The sequence below is a fragment of the Oncorhynchus masou genome, unplaced genomic scaffold (genome assembly GCF_036934945.1).
Source record: "Oncorhynchus masou masou isolate Uvic2021 unplaced genomic scaffold, UVic_Omas_1.1 unplaced_scaffold_1395, whole genome shotgun sequence".
Taxonomy (NCBI): Eukaryota; Metazoa; Chordata; class Actinopteri; order Salmoniformes; family Salmonidae; genus Oncorhynchus; species Oncorhynchus masou.
Window position 1 is genome coordinate 148,451 of NW_027003875.1, and position 11,138 is coordinate 159,588.

Sequence of the window (11,138 nt, forward strand, 5' to 3'; positions counted from 1 at the left end):
TGGTCGTAAATGATCTAAACCGGTGGTGGACGATGTGGGAAGGCTTGTGAACTCTACTGCCATTGTATCGGAGTGGAGGAAGGACAGTTTACAACCTATGACGTCACTTTTAGTTTATAACCTGTTGTAAACTGTACCATGATCAGTACTCTCGAGAATAAATGCTATTGATTGATTTTGAGACTGGCCTCTGTCCATTTTATGGAAATAAGTGTCTTACAAATTCTTAGGAATGGGCAGAGTGTTTTAATAAACGTATAGAATTTAATTCCTTTAACATTATCCTGGGACACACCGGGCCCCAGGTGTGCCCCTTGTCGCTGACGACGCTCCTCCCACCGGCATCCTAATAAGGAATATGGCAAACAGAGTGGGAGGTTGTCACAGACTTCACCCACCTCTACCATGTCACTCTGAGCTCTGTCAGCCTGTTGTTCTGTCCCCATAGATACAGGTTTGGAACTAAGCATTGTAACTCTGCCTAACAACACATTTGTACATACCAACGTTTGGCATTATTACAGTTCTATTTATTTCAGATGTCTTTATGACATGTTTAAAATGAAGAACCTGAGTTTGACTATTGTACATCAGTCCAAGATCACATATCATGATGTACAACTAGTTGTCCAGTCTGTTCGATAAAATGAAATAAAGGTATTGAAAAATAAGTACTGAAAGAGTTGTTGCACATCACTCATGAACCAAAACATAACAGAGCTTAGACTTTATTTTTGCTCTTGGTTTTATTGAAATATAGCAATATATTGCTGTAACAGACACAGAGCCTTTGTAACCAATCTCTCCAGCTGGAACCAATAGTCTGTCTGGGTCCCTCTGTCCATCACAGACCCAGTGTCTTCTCCATCTCCTCCCTCAGTTTGATCTTCTGGACCTAGGAAAGGACAAACACAGCGGTGATCAACACAGTCGTCTGTGCTGGTAGTAATATCATTCACCTGGATAAGTTGATTTGTTTAGTGTTGTCATCCTACCTTTCCAGAGGCAGTCAGTGGATAGCTGTCCACAAACACCACATAGTGGGGGATCTTGAAGTGAGAAATCTGGAACAAGTATAAAGAGTTACTCTTCTTGTTCACATAAGACATGTTGCCGATGCTTTGTAATGATGGACTGACCGAAAGACTAGTTAAAACGACTCCAACCCAGTGGGATAACCATCTGGTTAAAACGACTTCAACCCAGTGGGATAACCATCTGGTTAAAATAACTTCAACCCAGTGGGATAACCATCTGGTTAAAACGACTTCAACCCAGTGGATAACCATCTGGTTAAAACGACTTCAACCCAGTGGGATAACCATCTGGTTAAAATGACTTCAACCCAGTGGGATAACCATCTGGTTAAAACGACTTCAACCCAGTGGGATAACCATCTGGTTAAAACGACTTCAACCTCAGTGGGATAACCATCTGGCTAAAACGACTTCAACCCAGTGGGATAACCATCTGGTTACTTCACCTCAGTGGGATAACCATCTGGTTAAAACGACTTCAACTCCAGTGGGATAACCATCTGGTTAAAGCGACTTCAACCCAGTGGGATAACCATCTGGTTAAAACAACTTCAACCCAGTGGGATAATCCATCAACCCAGTGGGATAACCATCTGGTTAAAACGACTTCACCTCAGTGGGATAACCATCTGGTTAAAATGACTTCACCCAGTGGGATAACCATCTGGTTAAACGACTTCAACCCAGTGGGATAACCATCTGGTTAAACGACTTCAACCCAGTGGGATAACCATCTGGTTAAAACAACTTCAACCCAGTGGGATAACCATCTGGTTAAAACGACTTCAGTGGGATAACCATCTGGTTAAAACGACTTCAACCCAGTGGATAACCATCTGGTTAAACAACTTCAACCCAGTGGGATAACCATCTGGTTAAAACGACTTAAACCCAGTGGGATAACCATCTGGTTAAAACGACTTCAACCCAGTGGATAACCATCTGTTAAAACAACTTCAACCCAGTGGGATAACCATCTGGTTAAAACGACTTCACCCAGTGGGATAACCATCTGGTTAAAACGACTTCAACCCAGTGGGATAACCATCTGGTTAAAACAACTTCAACCCAGTGGATAACCATCTGGTTAAAACAACTTCAACCCAGTGGGATAACCATCTGGTTAAAAAAACTTCAACCCAGTGGGATAACCATCTGGTTCTTCAACCCAGTGGGATAACCATCTGGGATAACCATCTGGTTAAAACGACTTCAACCTCAGTGGGATAACCATCTGGTTAAAACCTTCACCTCAGTGGGATAACCATCTGGTTAAAACGACTTCACCTCAGTGGGATAACCATCTCCTTCAGTCAGTGGGATAACCATCTGGTTAAAACGACTTCACCCAGTGGATAACCATCTGGGATAACCATCTGGTTAAAACGACTTCACCTCAGTGGGATAACCATCTGGTTAAACGACTTCACCTCAGTGGGATAACCATCTGGGTAAAATGACTTCAACCCAGTGGGATAACCATCTGGGGAGTGGGATAACCATCTGGGATAACCATCTAGGATAACCATCTGGGATAACCATCTGGGATAACCATCTGTGTTCAATCCCCAGGTGACTTGTTCCTTTCTGTCTCACCTGTCCCTTGCAGAAGTCTCTGATCTCCTCTCTATGCAGTCCAAGCCCTCCTTCAGTCTGATACAGGCACACACCTGTTCCCCCAACCTCTCATCTCTCACGCCAATGTCCTGGGGAGAAGGAGGTGGACAAGACAGGGAGAGAAAATAAACACCTGGGCCTCCTGTATGTTGGGGATGGGTCCCACGTTGAGATGGTGTGGTTCTCACCTGGGCCTCCTGTACGTTGGGATGGGTGTGGTTCTCACCTGGGCCTCCTGTACGTTGGGATGGGTGTGGTTCTCACCTGGGCCTCCTGTACGTTGGGATGGGTGTGAAGGAACTTCTCTATCTCAGCAGGGTAGATGTTCTCTCCTCCACGTATGATCATGTCCTTTATACGTCCCACTATACGGCAGTACCCAAACCTGTCCAGACTGGCTATGTCACTGTGGAGACATTCACAGTTGATGCTCGCGCTCACTTTTCATCTGTTTGTTTCTCTGTGTGTCTTTATCTCTCGCTCGCTCCCTCCGTCTCTTTCTCCATCTCATTTCTTACCCGGTTCTGTACCAGCGGTCTTTGGCGATAGCCTCACTGGTCTTGTCTGGGTCCTCCCAGTACTCCAACATAACAGGTAAGCTCTGATCAGCAGCTCTCCTGGATCCCCAGAGGAACCACCTCTCCAGAGGACACATCCACCACCTTCGCCTGGCCAGGAGAACACAGGTAGGGTTTCATGTGTGTTTTAAAGAAGGAGGAGTATAAACATTACACATACTGCATGTAGATGAATTAGGAGCCTGACATTAGACACATGACTCTCTCTTCTCTGTCTCTGTCCTCTCACTTGCTCACACACACACACACACACACACACAGTCTGGTGTCAGTTAAGTTTTGATACCTCAGCGTGGTTCAGGATACATCCCACTGTCTCAGTCTTCAGTTCCTCGTTGTCTCGTGGGTAACCAACAAATGCCGCAGGGCTGTTCTCTGTGGTCCCATAGCCTATCTGATGTTACCAAGGGAACGTTGTGTTACCCCATACAGATGATAAAGTATCCAATTTGTAAGTCGCTCTGGATAAGAGCGTCTGCTAAATGACTTAAATGTAAATGTATATTATACACAGACAGAGAAAAAGATGGGAAGGACTTACTATCATATCCTTGACATTCATATCAGTTTTGAGTTTCCTCATGACTTCTGGAGGACAAAGAGACCCACCCGTAAACCCTGGAACACAACAACAGAAATCACAACCACCATCCTACCGGGGCACAAATACTATACTACTGCTTTATACAGCATATTAATCAACCGCCACCCTTCACAAATACTATAACTGTATTACCAATACATTATATTACTTCAAATCTGAGTTGATAAAACAAAAAATAAAACAAATTGACACCCCGCCACTGTTTTGGTAAAAATCTGAGGGATTGGGGCGGAGACATGTAACCACTCTCAAATTCATAGAGAGCTGACAATGGATGAAAGATTGCCTGACAATCCATAATATACAAATGATTGTTTTAGAGCAATCCATAATATACAAATGATTGTTTTAGGAGGGCATCAGACAGAGACTATTTAGTCTCATTTTGTGACCCTTTGACTTGGCTGTGGATGTAGAAAAACTGCTGGTCACCTCACTCAAAACTTCTATTGTTTTGGCCGGATAAAATCATGACTTGGTCAAGCAGTACGCTAAAGTAAAGTGAATTGAGTCCTGCCATGAAAGTGTCCATTTCGCCGGGCCAGCTGCTGTGATGAGCCAGCCACGCCCCTCTCCTTCCAACTATCTATTTAGTGGAAGAGAAATGCTCTCTTTCAAAATGCAGTTGCATGAAAAACACAAGTTTTGAAAACATGTTAGTTGAAGAGGGAAAGGTCTCCACTTTCTAGGGGTATGATCACTTTCTCAACTCTCAATATTGAGCGACAGGCACCGTTAATATAAACGAGACATTTCTGTTATGTCTTTGAGATGCAGAGAGCGTGAGGTACACGTTAGCGCTGAGTCCTAGTAGACTATCACTGGATTGTTTTTAGGGCATTCAATTTACTGCAATTAATCAATTACACGGCTAAACATCAGCATATTCACAATTAGCGAGTCTAGCTAATGTGTTTTCAGTTTTCATTTAGTGGTGAATTAGTCCCAAATGAATTAGCCTATTAGCTAGTGCACACAAACATGTAGGCCAATGGATCTCTATTGAGCAAAACAAATCTGACATTTCCAGAGCCCTAGTTTGACAATAAAATACAAAAATATAGCAACAATAAGCTAATTGACTTCGCTAAGCCTCACCCCAGAATTTTGGGCAACCAATCGCAGCGTTCCAATGCTTGCTACTGTGATTCTGAAATCCAGAGCCTTTGAGGATTTTTCTAAATTATTATTTTGTTACAATGTTAGCTAACTCAGCTGGTTAGCTAGCTCTCAGTCTCATTGACCACCAAACATTGCTAATGCTAGCTAGTTAGCTAGCCACTTAATATAACTTGTTTTCTCTAAAATGTATGGAAGCCAGCTAAGTTTACCATATTATGGATTCAACTCATATCTGCTGTCGACATCCGGATACGATTTGAGAACACTAGATTATGTCCAAAAGTGGTTAGTAGCTTTGACTGCATGCTGAAGGTGACTTCAGAGCCATTCAGTGGCTAGCCACACTACAAACCTAATTTGACCAGGTTCCCGTGAAGCATTTATAATGACAGTCCATCACAACATATCAGAGAGCTTCCTAATTAGTAAGGGTCTTCTGTGTTTAATTTATGTCAGCGGTTTGGGGGGAGGGACTTAGCGATTGGTTTAGGTTGCAGATCAAAATGACCTGAATCATGCATTACTGCTTGGACATGTTTGATTGAAAAATGTATTTATTTAATCATACCACCTTTTTAAACTACAGTCAATGACTTCATAAGATTATTATTTATTTTACCAGGCAAGTCAGTTAAGAACAAATTCTTATTTTCAATGATGGCCTAGGAACAGTGGGTTAACTGCCTGTTCAGGGGCAGAATGACAGATTTGTACCTTGTCAGCTCGGGGATTCGAACTTGCAACCTTTCGGTTAGTAGTCCAAAGCTCTAACCACTAGGCTACACTGCCGCCCCGTTATAACATGTTTATATTGAGTAACAAAATATTGGTGCAACCAAAATCATGGACTGGTGCCACCAGCTGAAATTGATAGTGGCACCAGAGACCCTTAACTGAAAAAATGTTAGTCAAGAACCTCAAAACAGGGTTAAAACAGGGCTCCAGACTAACGTTTACAAACACTGGAGTAAAACAGACTTTTATTTTTGGTTATGGTGGTACGACAGCTGAACTAAGCTCGCATTTGTAAGTTATATTATTCAAGAATCAATGGGTACATGAATTTAATATATACAGTATATCACAAAAGTGAGTACACCCCTCACATTTTTGTAAATATTTGAGTATATCGTTTCATGTGACAACACTGAAGAATTACACTTTGCTACAATGTAAAGTAGTGAGTGTACAGCTTGTATAACAGTGTACATTTGCTGTCCCCTCAAAATAACTCAACATACAGCCATTAATGTCTAAACTGCTGGCAACAAAAGTGAGTACACCCCTAAGTGAAAATGTCCAAATTGGGCCCAAAGTGTCGATATTTTGTGTGGCCACCATGATTTTCCAGCACTGCCTTAACCCTCGTGGGCATGGAGTTCACCAGAGCTTCACAGGTTGCCACTGGAGTCCTCTTCCACTCCTCCATGACGACATCACGGAGCTGGTAGATGTTAGAGACCTTGCACTCCTCCACCTTCCATTTGAGGGATGCCCCACAGATGCTCAATAGGGTTTAGGTCTGGAGACATGCTTGGCCAGTCCATTACCTTTACCCTCAGCTTCTTTAGCAAGGCAGTGGTCGTCTTGGAGGTGTGTTTGGGGTCGTTATCATGTTGGAATACTGCCCTGCGGTCTCCGAAGGGGGGGGATCATGCTCTGCTTCAGTATGTCACAGTACATGTTGGCATTCATGGTTCCCTCAATGAACTGTAGCTCCCCAGTGCCGGCAGCACTCATGCAGCCCCAGACCATGACACTCCCACCACCATGCTTGACTGTAGGCAAGACACACTTGTCTTTGTACTCCTCACCTGGTTGCCGCCACACACGCTTGACACCATCTGAACCAAATAAGTTTATCTTGGTCTCATCAGACCACAGGACATGATTCCAGTAATCTTTCTTGTGCATCATCTTTAGAAGAGGCCTCCTTCTGGGACGACAGCCACGCAGACCAATTTGATACAGTGTACGGCGTATGTGCTGAGCACTGACAGTCTTCTTCAGTGTTGTCACATGAAAAGATATACTCAAATATTTACAAAAATGTGAGGGGCGTACTCCCTTTTGTGATATACTGTCCAAAATAATGGATGTAGCAACTGCAAATGACCCCTTTCAGCTTAAACTTTACCACAGCAATTCAGTTTATTTTTATGTATTTCCAGCCATCAAACAACAGTCGACACAAACAAACCTCAAATCTCTCACTAGATTCAACTGAGGACGAAGTCATAGTTGTGTAGGTCAGGCTGTCCAAGCATGTCAATGTACATGGTAGGAGTTCCGTAGAGGAAATTACACCTGAAACAGAGAACACAGAGAGGTATTTAGTGTATTATAGAGGTTCATTCTCAATGTGCTCAGGGGCAGCTATTTATATTATTCTTATTACAACAGACTGACGTGAAATATCTCTATTGTAAGTCTCAGGATGTGTAAGTCACTTAAGGAATAGGTTCCTAAACTTTACTACCTTTCATTCTGAATGGCCTCCAGGTTGGCACGGCTGTCGTACCCAGCAGAGGGAAGACCAGGGTGATGCCATGCAGTGCCATGCACATCCCTCCGATCACTGAGCCTATGCAGTGGTAAAGGGGAACAGGAACACACGCTCTTATAGGCTGAAGGGGGAAGCAAAAAGAGCAGAGGTTACATGAGAAAAGTAGATAGAGAGAGAGACACAGCAAGAGAGAGACAGAGAAAGAGAGACACAGGGTCAGAGAGAGAGAGAGAAAGAGACACAGAGAGAGATTGACAGAGAGAGAGAAAGTCACAGAGAGAGAGAAAAGAGACAGAGAGAGAGACACACACAGAGAGAGAGAAAGAGTCACAGAGAGAGAGAAAGTCAGAGAGAGAGAAAAGAGACACAGAGAGAGAGAGAGAGAGAAAGTCACAGAGAGAGAGAGACAGAGAGAGAGAGTCACAGAGAGAGAGAAAGAGAGACAGAGAGAGTCACAAAGAGAGAGAGAGAGAGAGAGACACAGAGAGAGAGTCAGAGTCACAGAGAGAGAGAGAGAGAGTCACAGAGAGAGAAAGAGACACAGAGAGAGAGAAAGAGTCACAGAGAGAGAGTCATAGAGAGAGAGAGAGTCACAGAGAAAGAGAGTCACACAGAGAGAGAAAGAGAGTCACACAGAGAGACTAAGAGAAAGAGAGTCACCGAGAGAAAGAGAGTCACAGAGAGAGAGATTCCCTAAGAGAGTCACAGTGAGAAAAGAGAGTCACAGAGAGAGAAAGAGAGTCACAGAGAGAGAGAGAAAGAAAGAAAGAGACACAGAGAGAGATAATAATAGTCTCATGTCTCCACTGACCTTCCAGTTGAATCCCAGACGTAGACCCACAAAATAGGCGTTGTTGACGATGTTGTGGTGGGAGAGGGTGGCACCTTTAGGACTTCCTGTTGTTCCCTACAGACCAGTAGACATCAGACAGACTAATACTGTTGTTCCCTACAGACCAGTAGACAGACTAATACTGTTGTTCCCTACAGACCAGTAGACAGACTAATACTGTTGTTCCCTACAGACCAGTAGACATTAGACAGACTAATACTGTTGTTCCCTACAGACCAGTAGACAGACTAATACTGTTGTTCCCTACAGACCAGTAGACAGACTGATACTGTTGTTCCCTACAGACCAGTAGACATCTGTTGAGACAGACTAATACTGTTGTTCCCTACAGACCAGTAGACATCAGACAGACTAATACTGTTGTTCCCTACAGACCAGTAGACAGACTGATACTGTTGTTCCCTACAGACCAGTAGACAGACTAATACTGTTGTTCCCTACAGACCAGTAGACAGACTAATACTGTTGTTCCCTACAGACCAGTAGACAGACTAATACTGTTGTTCCCTACAGACCAGTAGACAGACTAATACTGTTGTTCCCTACAGACCAGTAGACAGACTAATACTGTTGTTCCCTACAGACCAGTAGACAGACTGATACTGTTGTTCCCTACAGACCAGTAGACAGACTAATACTGTTGTTCCCTACAGACCAGTAGACAGACTGATACTGTTGTTCCCTACAGACCAGTAGACAGACTGATACTGTTGTTCCCTACAGACCAGTAGACAGACTAATACTGTTGTTCCCTACAGACCAGTAGACATTAGACAGACTAATACTGTTGTTCCCTACAGACCAGTAGACAGACTAATACTGTTGTTCCCTACAGACCAGTAGACAGACTGATACTGTTGTTCCCTACAGACCAGTAGACAGACTAATACTGTTGTTCCCTACAGACCAGTAGACATCAGACAGACTGATACTGTTGTTCCCTACAGACCAGTAGACAGACTGATACTGTTGTTCCCTGTTGTTCCCTACAGACCAGTAGACAGACTGATACTGTTGTTCCCTACAGACCAGTAGACATCAGACAGACTAATACTGTTGTTCCCTACAGACCAGTAGACAGACTAATACTGTTAGACAGACTTCCCTACAGACCAGTAGACAGACTAATACTGTTGTTCCTACAGACCAGTAGACAGACTGATACTGTTGTTCCCTACAGACCAGTAGACAAACTAATACTGTTGTTCCCTACAGACCAGTAGACATCAGACAGACTAATACTGTTGTTCCCTACAGACCAGTAGACAGACTAATACTGTTGTTCCCTACAGACCAGTAGACAGACTAATACTGTTGTACCTCCCCACAGACCAGTAGACAGACTAATACTGTTGTTCCCTACAGACCAGTAGACAGACTAATACTGTTGTTCCCTACAGACCAGTAGACAGACTGATACTGTTGTTCCCTACAGACCAGTAGACAGACTAATACTGTTGTTCCCTACAGACCAGACTGATACTGTTGTTCCCTACAGACCAGTGATACTGTTGTTCCCTACAGACCAGTCAGACCTAATACAGACCAGTAGACAGACTAATACTGTTGTTCCCTACAGACCAGTAGACAGACTGATACTGTTGTTCCCTACAGACCAGTCGACATCAGACAGACTGATAATGTTGTTCCCTACAGACCAGTAGACATCAGACAGACTAATACTGTTGTTCCCTACAGACCAGTAGACAGACTGATACTGTTGTTCCCTACAGACCAGTAGACATCAGACAGACTAATACTGTTGTTCCCTACAGACCAGTAGACAGACTAATACTGTTGTTCCCTACAGACCAGTAGACATCAGACAGACTAATACTGTTGTTCCCCTACAGACCAGTAGACATCAGACAGACTAATACTGTTGTTCCCTACAGACCAGTAGACAGACTAATACTGTTGTTCCCTACAGACCAGTAGACAGACTAATACTGTTGTTCCCTACAGACCAGTCAGACAGACTAATACTGTTGTTCCCTACAGACCAGTAGACAGACTAATACTGTTGTTCCTACAGACCAGTAGACAGACTAATACTGTTGTTCCCTACAGACCAGTAGACAGACTGATACTGTTGTTCCCTACAGACCAGTAGACAGACTAATACTGTTGTTCCCTACAGACCAGTAGACAGACTGATACTGTTGTTCCCTACAGACCAGTAGACAGACTAATACTGTTGTTCCCTACAGACCAGTAGACAGACTGATACTGTTGTTCCCTACAGACCAGTAGACATCAGACAGACTAATACTGTTGTTCCCTACAGACCAGTAGACAGACTGATACTGTTGTTCCCTACAGACCAGTAGACAGACTGATACTGTTGTTTCCCTACAGACCAGTAGACAGACTAATACTGTTGTTCCCTACAGACCAGTAGACAGACTAATACTGTTGTTCCCTACAGACCAGTAGACAGACTAATACTGTTGTTCCCTACAGACCAGTAGACAGACTGATACTGTTGTTCAGACCAGTAGACAGACTGATAGTTCCCTACCAGTAGACAGACTAATACTGTTGTTTCCTACAGACCAGTAGACAGACTAATACTGTTGTTCCCTACAGACCAGTAGACATCAGACAGACTAATACTGTTGGAAGGGGTCTGTGTCCTAGACAGCGGGCGTCTGTGTCCTAGACAGGGTCGTCTGTGTCCTGGACAGGGTCGTCTGTGTCCTAGACAGGGTCGTCTGTGTCCTAGACAGGGTCGTCTGTGTCTAAACAGGGTCGTCTGTGTCCTAGACAGGGTCGTCTGTGTCCTGGACAGGGTCTGTGTCCTGGACAGGGTGTCCTAGAC

General features: G+C 43.8%; 1 pseudogene; it reads right to left on the bottom strand.

Annotated features, from left to right (window-relative positions):
* Window positions 1–2,835: 2,835 nt before the first annotated feature.
* LOC135530604 (medium-chain acyl-CoA ligase ACSF2, mitochondrial-like) lies at window positions 2,836–8,371 on the bottom strand (annotated as a pseudogene).
* Window positions 8,372–11,138: the final 2,767 nt, after the last annotated feature.